This window comes from Solanum verrucosum, unplaced genomic scaffold (genome assembly GCF_900185275.1).
Source record: "Solanum verrucosum unplaced genomic scaffold, falcon-dt-bn FXZP01000202.1, whole genome shotgun sequence".
Lineage (NCBI taxonomy): Eukaryota > Viridiplantae > Streptophyta > Magnoliopsida > Solanales > Solanaceae > Solanum > Solanum verrucosum.
This window is the reverse complement of record NW_026020248.1, coordinates 91621-105457: the sequence shown is the minus strand read 5'-3', so window position 1 is coordinate 105457 and position 13837 is coordinate 91621. Positions and strand designations below refer to the sequence as shown.

The window sequence follows — 13837 nt, the reverse complement described above, 5'->3', positions numbered from 1 at the left end:
CTTGATCATAATAATTAACACTTATTCAAACCCATTAAGTGCATAAATCTTAATGAAAACAAATACACTTAATGGTCTAATATCTGAACCATTTAGATTCAGACCTCATAGTGCAAATATATGATGCCAAAGTTACTACCCAAAAGATTCTAGTTCATTTAAACAGTATGGCAGTTTCTTAATATATTTAAGGAAAAGCAAACAAGGACAAAATTTCACTTGGGTGCCAGATTAATTGTCTTCGTTATATACAATACACTATCATTAACAATTAAAAAATGGGGTATATGGGAAATCTAAAACTACTAAAGGAACACAAATGACTTGATCAAAGTGTAGAAGTCCTCGGTAGCAACCAAGATTGTTTCTCTCGAAGCTTCAATGGTACTTACTTCAGTTTTTACCGTCTTCTTTTTTAGTATGTTACTGTGGGTTGTTTGATAGTGCTCATGGAATTGAAAAGAGTCTATTCACTCTTTGTCACATTATTGTTTTTAACCATATATGACTTGTCAGACTCTTTGCTTTCACCACATGTCCTTTCTATGTTTTAAATATCTTCCACTATTCCCTACGCCTCTATGAGTTCTAGAGGCAAGGCTGCAGATACCACTCCCAATAACTAGTGGAAGACTTTGGTGCTTCGTAACTAGTGAGCAAATATGAAGGGATCTGAAGAGAAAAGCAAAACACCTCTTACCTTGGATTATGAAAAAAATTAAGGTCAATATTTTGACATAATACCGATGTTAAGCCAACTACCTTTACTAATAGATGAGTTCCAACACTTTCATTCTCACTGTAGTCGACAATCCTTTCACTGAATCAAAGTTGTATAACATATTATTCGGAGTTAGGCATTCCATTAAGGAGACCAATGTTTGTACCGAGCATAAACATCCCTTTTTCTAGGAAAAAATTGGATAACACCACTAGCTCTTTTCAGCCATGTAACCTTGTGGGAAAAATAATTGGGCTTCTTTTTTATTACATTCTTGCCTATCTTGAAATCTTCATTGACCTTAAATAAGCCAGAACCAACAAGATTACTTGGTCTGAGTTCCGAACTATTTTTAGAGATCTACCAGTTGAATTGCTATGTAAAAGGATTTTTAGATATCATATTGTTAACGAGAGCGTAATATCCGACATGCCATCATCAAGCACCATAGTCAGCCCATAATTTATTCTCATCAAAATAGTTTTCAATCTTATCCGTGTAAAAATTATGAAAGTTAGGATCAGGAATAGTAATCAGCTAAGCCTCTTCTTCTAAATCAAAAGAAGCACTAATTAAAGACAAGACACTTTTTCTTATTGCATAAATATTAATGTCAAATATGAAATTTGAATAAGAGAAACTTTACCCTACTTATAAAAGCTTGCAAAAACTTTTTTTGACTCACTGAGTTTTCAGCCTCCTTCTACATAGGATACAAATATGCTACGACTGACAAGAATTCCTACACTTCCCCAAGAACTAATTATTGAAATATTTTTATGGATTTATGTTATGTCATAGGTGCTTTTTAGGTGTATTTCTAAATTTTATAATGTCCTTGTGTTTGATAGAGATTTCACTTATGTTCATCATCGATGCTCTATGACTCGTTATGGTGGAAAATTGTAAATCTATATGTTGTAGATCTAACTTGTGGTAAATATTGTAGATCTATACGTTGTAGACCTAAATTAATATGGAATTCCCTCTAGATGGAATTTTACTTGTCACGGTCAATACTTCAATAGACCGTGTGTTAATGATTTGTACTACATTTGGAAGCACTACAAGGAATCTGTTAGTGTTTTCAATCCCAGTACCAGAAAAATGGTATTACTTCCCTTTCAGAAACAAATTTCTCACTTAGTTAACTCTTTATATTCATGTTCACTAGGTTATGAATCGGTAGAAAATAAGTATAATGTTTTGATTCATGATAAGAATTCACATGGGCATATACGGAATTTTATTTTCACTTTAAGCATTGACAAATAATGGATAAAAATTGTAATATAAAGAGTTAACTGAGTGATAATTTCTTTCTAACGAGAAAGTATACCATTTTTCTTCTAATGGGATTGAAAAGTCTAACAGGCTCCTTGTAGGGCTTCCAAATGATTAACACCAGGTCCCTTGAAGTATTGACCGTGACAATAAAACTTCTATCTACAGGTATTTCCATCTTCATTTTGATATATATCATTTAGATATTCAATTTTCCTCATAGGAATATTTTTCCACCATAGAGAGTCATAGAGCGCTAGTGAAAGAACATACGTTAAATTTGAATAAGACACAAGGAAATTGTAAAACTTAGAAAAAATAATCTAAAACACATCAATGACATAACAAGAAACCATAAGAATATTTTGATAATTAGTTCTTGGGGAAGTGTAGGAATTCTTATCATAGGTATCACCTTCTTTATATCCTATGTAGAAGGAGGTTGAGGACTGAGTGAGTCAAATTTATGTCTTTGTAATATCTTATAAGTATGGAAAAATATTCCTCATTAAATATCACATTTGACTAGATTAATGCATTAAATGGTTATCCGATTCCTGATGCTCTTTGATTTCAACTAGCACATTTATCATTTTGGAATTCGTAGACATAATAATATTGGATTTTGTTGCAAGAAGAACAGGGTTATAAATGAGCTGGTGAAGCAGGGTGCATTTGCGTGATCCATGTACATAAACAATGTGTTTGATAGACAGTTCTTCTGTTGTTAGATATATATAAAAATCTAGTTTTACCAACTTTCTAAACTAAATTGAGTATAACCCAATTTATAAAAAATGTACAAAAATAGTCTAGACAACAAATTTCTCACATAAAATAAGAAATATAATATTTAAAAGCTATCTTAAGAGGGAGTTTGACTTAAATGTAAACAAAAGTTCAAACACGAAAGTACGAATCACAAGCAAGAAAACAACATCAGAAAATTCGAAGCGGATAATTAAATTGCCCTTCTATTTTGCATGAATGGGCTATTTGTGTTAGAAGTACTACCCAAACTATATTGTTCAAAAAGTTTCTACTATTTGTATTGGAATTCGAACTATATTGTCTAAAGAAATTGTTGATGCATGTATTAGAGTCAATTGGAATTGTATGAATATCCGATAATTCATCTTTGTTCTCTTCATGTCCATTTCCATTAGCCTAAGGGTTATATTTTGAGAGATTTCTCAGATTTCAAAGTTCCATTGCTACTTCTTTCATTGTAGGCCTACCTTCACCATGCAAACTAAGGAAATACTTCACTAGCTCAACCACATTTTTCAGTTGCTCAAGGCTTCCTTCTCTTACCATATAGCGATCAAGAATTTGAAACAATTGATTCTCTCTCATGCATGAAACAAAATAATCTTCCAAATTACAGTTCATGTAATTTATTTCCCTTGAAATAGGTTTCATCCCTATCAAATATTCGGCAAGAACTACTTCACAACTACAAACATCACTTTTCTCTTTCAATTGACTAGTGCGAAAATATTCAGGGTATCCTTGTATCGCTTGTACCATTGTAGCATGATGTGTTTGATCAATAGGTATTTGCCTTGAAGCTCTAATATCTACCACTGTCGAGGTATAAAATTCATCAAATAATATATGGGAGACTTGACATCTATCAAAGCTGCCTCAAATTCTTTTTCCCGCTGATTTTGCCTACTCATGTCAGCATGTTTCAGCTTGTCTTGAGACTTCAACAATTTCAGGAAAGCTGAACAGATCATGGGATTATGGTGCAATAAATGGGCACCTATTTTCATGGAAGTGGAGCCTATTTTTCTGGGCATTTTCTATTTCTTTTTGCCAGAATGGAGCCTATGTTTATGAGCATTTTCTATTTTTTGTGGCAGAAGAAACAAAAGAATTTAGTTGTCTTTTTTCTTTTCCTCATTTTGAGTTCTGGAGAATTTGGAATTGTACTCTACCTTCAACATAGTTAATTTGCTCGTCGTTACCCATGGTTTTTTTCCGACTTGGGTTTTCCATGTAACATTGTGTGTCATTAATTGTGTTTCCAGATTCCTTTCTTGATTATTCACATCTGTCTTATTTTTTATACATCTTATTTCCTAACAAGCATCTCTATGAAATATAGACATTTAGGCGAATGGATGAAGACAAGAAAGTGCACTTGTTGTCTCACTAGCAACTCTTTGCCGATTTTTTCAAGGTAACCAAAGAGTTTCACAACATTTCTATGGTTGGCTTGAGTAACACGAAATACTTCATTGATGAACAGTTCAATCTATTCCTCCTTCATAAACTTAGATTTCTTAATATCAACTATGCGGTTATAAGGTAGAATACCATAGTAGAAATTTCCATTTCCACTGCGACCAGTAATTCTGTGAATAATATAGTTCTTTGTAGAATTATTTAGTTCCATGGCTGTAAATTTTTTGTTGCTTCTACACTACCCTCATCCAAAGAAATTCGTTGTTTCAATAGCAAACAACCATTTTGTTGGAAGAATATCTCGAGAAGTTGAATGAGTTTTATTTTCTTGATGCTAATAGAGTCATGTTGTCCAAGCCACTAGGGATACTAAACAAACACTCATAGCTTTGTTGATCGAACAAATTTTGTTGGAATTCAAAATCTAATTGATCGAACAGACATTCATGTATTTATGATTTATTTTTTTATTTAGTTCAACAAATGTATTTATGATTTATTTTTTTATTCAATTCAACAAATGTATTTATGATTTATCATTACCATGTATAAGCCATAATTTTTTAATAGTAAGTAAGCAAGTAATTTATCCATATGTGAGTAGAGAAAAATTCAAATTCAAATTCTAAGAAACTTAACAATATAAAAGTTGATCCATGGGAACTCAGAGTTTGTGTTTGGTGCAATAAAACCACGGCTATAGTTTCTGCCATCACCACTATATCCTTTCGGACAGGAATAATTATAACTCCCTGGTATATTTGTGCAAATTTGTTCACATTAATTGGTATTTGGATCTATAAATTCATCTACATCTAGCATGCAAAATAGAAAAAATTAATACTTCAATATAACAAAAATAACTATTAGTGGTCATAAAAACGCACATTAACAAAGAGTGCTAAAGTCTTTACCGACGTTATTTAATTGTCATTTGATCCAATGTTGCTGAATACTTTAGGGGACATTTACAAAGAGTGTTAACTTCCTTTAAAAGAACATATTAATTAAGCTACTATCATTAATTAATTATCACTAAAAAATATTTTTTATATAGTGCCTGATGCTTTGTCGGTTGAATCTTATCCTCTTAAATTTAATATATGTCAAATGTATCAAAATGAATTTTAATTTATTAGTCCCTCCGTCCCATATTTGTTGATAATTTTAATTTTTACACGTATTAAGATATTATAAATAAGTAATTTTACTAATTCACCACTTTAAAAACTTTTTGGAAATTTTGCAAATAAATATGAACACTATTAAAAAGAATTAATTGCAAGGGTAATATAGGGAAAAATTAATTAATACTTTCTTTATTTAGTAATGTGGAAAACTAACATTGGGCAACTATTTTTTAGTATGATGATCAACTAATATAGTATGGAGAGAGTTGTGTTAAACATGTCATGTGGAAAGTTTGAATTAGGTTATTATTTTTTAAAATGAAAAGAGAGAAGTGATATGTACCCCCAAAACTTGTAACTTTTTATTCAGTGAACACCATAACGATAACAAGGCTTAAATACTCTCCCCCCCCAAACTAGATTCTTTATTTAACGGGTGCACCCATACTATCCAGAGACTTCAATCATATGTACACGCACTATCAACTATTGAAAAATGGCCGATATGGATGTCCACGTAGATAGATTTAACTATCCCTCTTTAATATTTACCCGAGTTTCATTAACTCTATAAAAATCCAAATAAATACTTACTCGACCCTATATCTATCAAAGCCCTTATTCAAAGAAGTCAAATTATCAATAATTTGGAATGTTTCTTCCCGAAGGTTGGGTGAAGATTTTCAAGTTCTCTTCTCAAAGTTTTGTGTGAATTTTGTTAAATTTTCTCTTTTTTCCTCAAAGCTTTAATCATTAACAATCAAACCTCGAAGCTTTGGCTAGTAACAGTCAAACCTCGAAGCTTTGGGTGAAGCAGTGGAGCTTTTTCTCTGGTCAATAACAGTAACATTGAGTTTTCTTCGATGAAAACTGAAATTCTTTCCAACTAATTTATTATATACTTTGAAATCTATTTTTTGTTTTTTTCTTCTTGTTTATATAGTATTTTCATTTGTTTTCTTGCTAGAGTTTGAATTTTCAACATATAATTCTTTCGTGGTTCTGATAAGGGTTTTGATTTGGGGTATAATTATCATACTAATGAAAATGTTTCATTTTTTCAATGTATTATTTTACAATTTTTCGTCTTATAAATGTATGGCTATTAAGGTTTATTGTGCTTTCTTTGAAAAATTTAGGGTTTTTTTAGTAGAATCCTTATTTTATGGTTGTAATTATAGAATAATTTTTTTGCCTGTTGTTGGGATTCTTATAAATTGTAGTCAATAAAGCGTCAAAGTAATCTCAAAGTGGTTTCCATTGTAAACTTGATGATTGAAGAGTAACAAGAAGTACTAATTGAAGAAAGATTAGGTGTTTTGGTGCTAACAGTTGTTATCATGAATATTAATGAAGAACACACTGAGGAATATGACTGAATGGTTAATGCACTTGATAGATGTCATGCCCAAGGCTACCCTTGGGCGTAAACACGAGACCTAAGATCACGAGTGACCCCATGCTAACCCTGCTGGCATATCATAAGCATACTAAGGTAACCTGAAGCAATAGATATTGTGCGGAAGCTAAATCATGTGAAAATCTCAAATGATGGGAATACCCATATACTTTCTTAATAAAGAAAACTGAGAGTTTGAATACAAATGAAAAGTCAAACTCTAACACTAAAGCTGAAACTAACTATGTCTGAAATAAAGCCTCTACAGACTAGAAATGCTGGGACATGCCCTAGCTAAATCTAACAAAACTGAAACTAAAGCTAAAAGCAAGAAAGCTAATCATATCACTAGTCCTCGAAGGATAAGGACTCACCACTGATGATGCTGAGCTAAAGATCGGGAACCGATCTATGCGTGATCTGACTGCTGAGGACTTGAACCTACATCACGAGAAGATGTAGCGCAGAGTATGTGCCAGTATGTAAAATATACTGAGCATGCAGGATAGAGTAATGATGAACAATAATCATAACTGAATAAAGAAATAAGAGCAATGATATAATCTGAACATGATATAAATACTAAGTTATAGTGAACACTGAGCTAACTAAATGCAATAACCAAGTACATGATATGCTGAGTCTGAATATTGATCTATAACCGATAACCTGTTCAATGCACTAGAATCTGACTGTACTATGGGAGCTAATAATAATCGACAAAAAATCACATGAGCTAAATGTGGAGTCCGCTGTATACGCCCTATCGAGAGGACCCATTATACCCTGCCAGAGGTATAAAGGTATGCTTGGCGTGATCACTAAAATGATGCCCACAGAGGAGACTTACAACCTACAGGGCACGTAGTTCTTGGACTATAATGGTGCGCTGGAGCCCTAGTCCACTCGGTATTAAGCTACTCCCAATTGATAGTGAAACTAACACATTATGACTGAATTATGTAATACTTGATAGCTCGATGTTCTGACATGCAAACTTTGAGAATGCAACAATTATATCTGATAATATGACATTCGTAAAACTGAAGCATGTATATAACTAAAATAACTGGCCTAGCATATGTAATTCGTGAACTAAAGGAACTATGTAGTTAGGATTCTAAATTTCATGCAAGAAATTGATCAACAACATGATAATCTGATTTAGATCATTCTAACAGCTAAAACCCAACAATTTCTAGCATTCAAGAAACCCTAGGTCTAGATAATATCAAGGGAATCAAGATTCTGACTGAAATCTATGGACCTAATGGGTGAAAGGAACCCACTAGTGAAATCCCGCATACCTGGTGACAAATTCCACTGAGAAATCTTTCGATTTCAGGGCTGGAACTGATGGAACCTTGCTGCATTCTTGAACTAGGGTTCTAGACTTCTTTCTCCTCTTACCCTTTAATTTTTCTAAGTTTTGATAAATTCTCTAACTTAGGTAAGTTCTAGTTATGTTTCTATGCTAAAACTGACCAAAACTACATAGTTTAGGGTTTACACGACGTAGTTTAGGGGTCCAACGCATAAGGAAAATACCAAAAGACCCATGAATTATCTGATGTCTGGAGCCACTAACAGACCGGTCCAATGGACTTATGGATGGACCAACGATCTGTGCTGGTCAACTATCATTCCCGACTAGAGGCTGGGATTTGGGGGTTTGATCCATAGATGCGGTCTGTGGTCTGACCTACGGTCCATGGGTCCGACCGCGGGTCGACCCTTAGACGAAATTTTGGGGTTGAGTCTGGGGAGGGTTGAAGATGCAAACCACAGACCACCAGCACGGGCGGTGGGTTACGCTACGGTTCGTGGGTTGCACCTGCAACCTCTAGAAATCTGCGTTGAGGTATGTTTTTGGATACGGCGTGTTACATTATTTCCCCCTTTGGAACATTCATCCTTGAATGAAGACTAAACTAACTGAAGAGGGAGGGTATGAGCTGCAAACCCTACCATTAACCACTGGAAACTGATTTTTGACTAAACTAAGTTCCAAGAACATGCGAATACGCTGAAAATGTAAGTACAAACTGAAGGAACATGATGCTAAGACTGAAACTGCGCATGAATGACTGGAAAACTGAAGAGGAACTATTACTTCAAGCTAGAATGGAATCAGAAGGAAAGAGATGAGGATACTTGGCCTTCATGGCTGCTTCTGCTTCCCAAGTAGCTCCCTCTATGGACTGACTCCTCCACAAAACCTTGACTGAAGCAACTTCTTTGTTTCTTAACCTTCTAACCTGACGATCAAGAATCTCAACTGGTACATCCTCATAAGTGAGACTTATTTTACAGCCACAGTTTCTAAAGGTACAATGGGTGTTGGATCACCCACAAACTTTTTTCAAAAGAGAAATGTGGAAGACTGGATGCTCTACTGCTTAATCTGCTGGCAACTCTAACTCATAAGCCACTTTACCAACCTTTTTTATGATCTTGTAAGGGCCTACGTATCTAGGACTGGGCTTCCCTTTCTTGCCAAATCTCATCACCCCCTTCATAGGCTAGGAAAACACAATCATCAACTGGGAACTCTAATTCCCTTCTCCTTACATCTGCATAGGACTTTTGGCAACTCTAGGCTGTCTTAATTCTATCTCTAATAAGCTGCAATTTCTCCATAGCATCATGACTGAATCTGGCCCTACTAAGGCTACTTATCCTACTTCAAACCAACCAACTGGAGATCTACATCTACGCCCATACAATGCCTCATAAGGGGCCACCTGAATGCTGGAATGGTAACTATTATTGTAGTTTAGCTCTATAAGAGGAAGGTGATCATCCCAACTACCCTTGAAATCAATCACACAAGATCTCAACATGTCCTATAAGGTCTGAATGGTGTGCTCTGCCTGACCATCTGTCTGTGGATGAAAAGTTATGCTAAGATTAACCTGAGTACCAAGACCTTTCTGAAACGACTTCCAGAAATAAGAGGTAAACTGAGGACCTCTATCCGAAATAATAGACAAAGGAACCCCATGCAACCTAACTATCTCATTAATGTAAAGTGTGGCTTAGTCCTCCTTCGAATCTGTAGTCTTAACCACCAAAAAGCGCGTAGATTTAGTAACTCTATCAACTATCACCCAAATAGAGTCAAGCTATCTGCGAGTACGAGGTAAACCTGTGATAAAGTCTATGTTGATCACTTCCCACTTCCAAGTAGGAATGTCGATCCTTTGAGTCATACCTCCTGGTTTCTGATATTCTACCTTGAATTGCTGACAATTGGGCACTTAGCCACAAAATCCGCTATATCTCTCTTCATACCATTCCACCAAAAGACCTCTCAAAGATCACGGTACATCTTAGTGGCGCCTGGACAAATAGAATATCTGGAGTTATGGGCTTCTGCAAGAATCTGCTATCTCAACTCACCCACCTTAGGAACATATAATCTACCCTGATAGTGAAGTACACCATCTCCCTCTCGGGATAAAACCTTAACTCTCTGCTGATGGACTACACCCTTAAGTTGAAGCAAGATCAGATCAATGTCTTGCTTTTCCTCAACCTCCACTACCAATGAAGATTCTGACCCATTCTGAACTGTTACACCGCCATCTGATATGCTCATAAGACAAACTCCTAACCGAGCAAGTCCGTGAATATCCTTTGCTAGTTATTTTCTTTCTTTATCGACATGTGCTACACTACCCATAGATAGTCCACTAGAGCATATGCTACTACATTGGCCTTACCAGGGTGGTAATGCACACTCATATCAGAATTTTTAGGAACTCAAGCCATCTCCTCTGGCGAAGATTCAACTCTTTCTGGGTGAACACATACTGAAGGCTCTTATGGTTTGTGAACATATCTAAATGGACACCATACAAGTAATGTCTCCATATTTTAAGTGCAAACACCATTACTGCTAGCTCGAGGTCATGAGTCGGATAGTTCTTCTCATGTACCTGAAGCTGTCTAGAAGCATAAGCTATAACCTTACCTCGCTTCATCAACACAAAACCTTAGATGACTCTGGATGCATCACAACAGATAACATAACCGTTTGAACCCTCTAGTAGAGTCAAAATAAGAGTTGTAGTCAACCTAGTTTTCAATTCTTTGAAGCTTTTCTCACCGTCATCTGACCACTGAAACTTAACCTTTTTTTTGAGTTAAATTAGTCAATGGAGAGGCTATAGATGAAAATCCTACCACGAAACTTCTGTAATAACCAGCCAAACCCAAGAAACTTATGATATTTGTAGGAGAGGTAGGTCTGGGCCATTGTTTCACTGATTATGTTTTCTGAGAATCCACTTAGATCCCTTTGCTAGAGACAATTTGACCAAGGAAAGCAACAGATTGCAACCAAAATTCACATTTGCTAAAATTAGTGAATAACTGGGGATCCTTGAGAGTTTGCAGGACAACCCTCAAATGATTCGCATGTTCTTCCTCATTCCTAGAGTAAATAAGGATATCATCAATAAAGATGATAACGAAGAAGTCCAAATATTACTTGAATACTCTGTTCATCAAATCCATGAAAGTTGCAAGAGCATTGGTTAGTCCAAATGACATAACTACAAATTCATAATGACCATATTGAGTTCTGAAGGATGTTCTTAGGATGTCACTGTCTCTGACTCTGCGCTAATGATAACCGGATTTGAGGTATATCTTTGAGAAATGACTAGCACCCTGAAGTTGGTCAAACAAGTCATCAATCCTGGGGATAGGGTGCTTATTCTTGATTGTGAATTTTTTCAACTGCCTATAGTCAATGAAGATCCTAAGAGAAACATCTTTCTTCTTTACGAACAACACTGGTGCACCATATGGGGAAATACTAGGTCTGATGAAGCCCTTATCTAGAAGGTCTTTCGACTTCTCTTTCAATTTTTTAAGCTCAACTGGAGTCATTCTATAAGAAGGAATAGAAATAAGCTGGGTATCTGGGAGGAGATCAATTCTAAAGTCGATTTCCCTTTCGGGAGAAACTCCGGGAAGATCTTCTGGAAACACTTCTGGGAACTCGTTGACTACTGGAACTGACTCAAGAGTTGGGGTTTCGGAGCTTGAATCCTTAACCCGAACTAGATGATAGTGACAACCCTTAGAGATCATTTTTATGGCCTTAAGGTAAGAAATGATTCTACTCATAGGCGCTAAGCTAGTTCCCTTCCATTCTAAGATTAGTTGTTTGGAAACTGAAAATGAACAATCCTAGTTCTACAATCAACTGAGGCGTAATATGAATGTAACCAATCCATGCCTAGAAGACATCGAAGTCTACCATTTCTAACTCTAAAATATCTACTAAGGTGACTTTCTGAGAGACTGTGACAGGGCAATTTATGTATACCTGTCTAGTGATAACTAGGTCAATGACCGGGGTAGAGACTGAAAAAGGTTCTGAGAGAGTTTCTCGACTAACATCAAACTTGACTTCTATATAAGAAATTACAAAGGAAAGAGTAGCCCCTTGGTCAAAGAAAACATACACATCGATATTAAAGACTCACAACATACCAGTGACCACATCAGGAGAATCTTGCTAATCCTGGCGAGCATGAAGAGCATACAACCTATTTTGGTGCTGCCTGCCACCTGTAACAGATGAGTTACCCTATTGAGTCAGGCGACTTGTTGGTGCTGCTGAAGTTGTGGACTAAGCTCTACCATTGTTACCTCCTTGACCATGTTTAGAAGGAAAAATTTTCAACCTGTGACCAGACTGACCACACCCAAAGCATCCTTTCTTTCCCGCTAGACACTCACCCGGGTGGTTCTTACCACACTCAGGATAAGTTGGGTAGCATTTGGTGCTTGAGAAACTTTCCTGTAACTTAGAGCCTGATGCCCTACCTTTCTGATCATGTTTGAACTTGGAGGATAGAACACTAGCTGATGAAGGTGCTGGGGCAAAAGACTTCTGCTGGAACTGCGAGTGATTTCCACCACCCGAATTCTGTTGAGAATAGTCATAGTTTCTTGTTCTGGCCTTCTTATTCTCTTTAGCCCGTTCCCTAAGCTTATCACCCTCAACATGCTGAGCATGAGTCTTGAGCCTAGAGATGTTCATATTTTCTAGCAACATAGCGTTCCTACACTCTGTTTTCCCAAGATTGCATACCCCATACATGAACTTGTTCATTTGAGCCCTGGAATCGGCCACCATGTGAGGAGTATACCTGAAGAGCTGGGTGAACTTGAGTCCATACACTTAGACCGTCATAGAACCCTACCTCAAATTCATAAACTCCAGAGTTTTTACCTCCCTCAACTCCCTTAGGAAGAACTTGTCTAGAAAGGTCTCACTAAAGCATTCCCAAGTGATAATAGTTGCATTTGTACCCCTGTTCTCTTTACATAGAGTATACCATATATGAGCTACATCCTTATGCTGGTAAGATGCAAACTCAACCCGATCATTCCCAGTTACCTGCATCACTCCAAAGATCTTTTTGACCTCATCAATGAAGTTTTGGGGATCCTTACCAATCTGGGATCCTAAGAACTCAGACTGATTCATCCTAATAAAATCTTGCACTCTAGCTGCAGCTGACCCAACATTAGCATTTGCAGGAACTAGAGCCTGTTGGTTATTCTGGTTGGTCACTCTCTGAGCTAACAACTGGATAACATTCCAGAATTTAGCATTCAAAACATCCTGATCTGGGACTAAAGGAGCTGCATTTGCATTCTTTGCGTAAGATCTATGAGGAGGCATGATCTGAAACGCATAATGAAGGATTAGAATGAGAAGTTGGATCATACCTCACGCATGATAAGAGTAACAAGAAAATGATGTTTTCCTAAAACACCTTGTAGCCTCCCTCTCATTGGATGTGGTGCATTTCACAATAATGAAAAGGACTCTACTTGGTACAGCTTTACACATATCATAGGACACTTAAACCTAGTGCTCTGATACCAAGTTTGTCAGACCCCGAGGCTACCCCCTAGGCATAAACACGGGACCTAGGATCACGAGTGATTCCACGCTAACCCTCTTGGCATACCATAAGCATACTAAAGTAAACTGAAGCAATATATACTATGCGGAAGCTAAATCATATGAAAATATGAAATGATGGGGAATACCCATATACTATCTAATTAAAGAAAACT

The 13837-nt window shown here is 36.2% G+C and overlaps 1 pseudogene; it reads right to left on the bottom strand.

The window, feature by feature from the left end:
* Positions 1 to 2966: 2966 nt before the first annotated feature.
* On the bottom strand, positions 2967 to 13492 carry LOC125833045 (wall-associated receptor kinase-like 4; annotated as a pseudogene).
* Between the last annotated feature and the right edge of the window lie 345 nt (positions 13493 to 13837).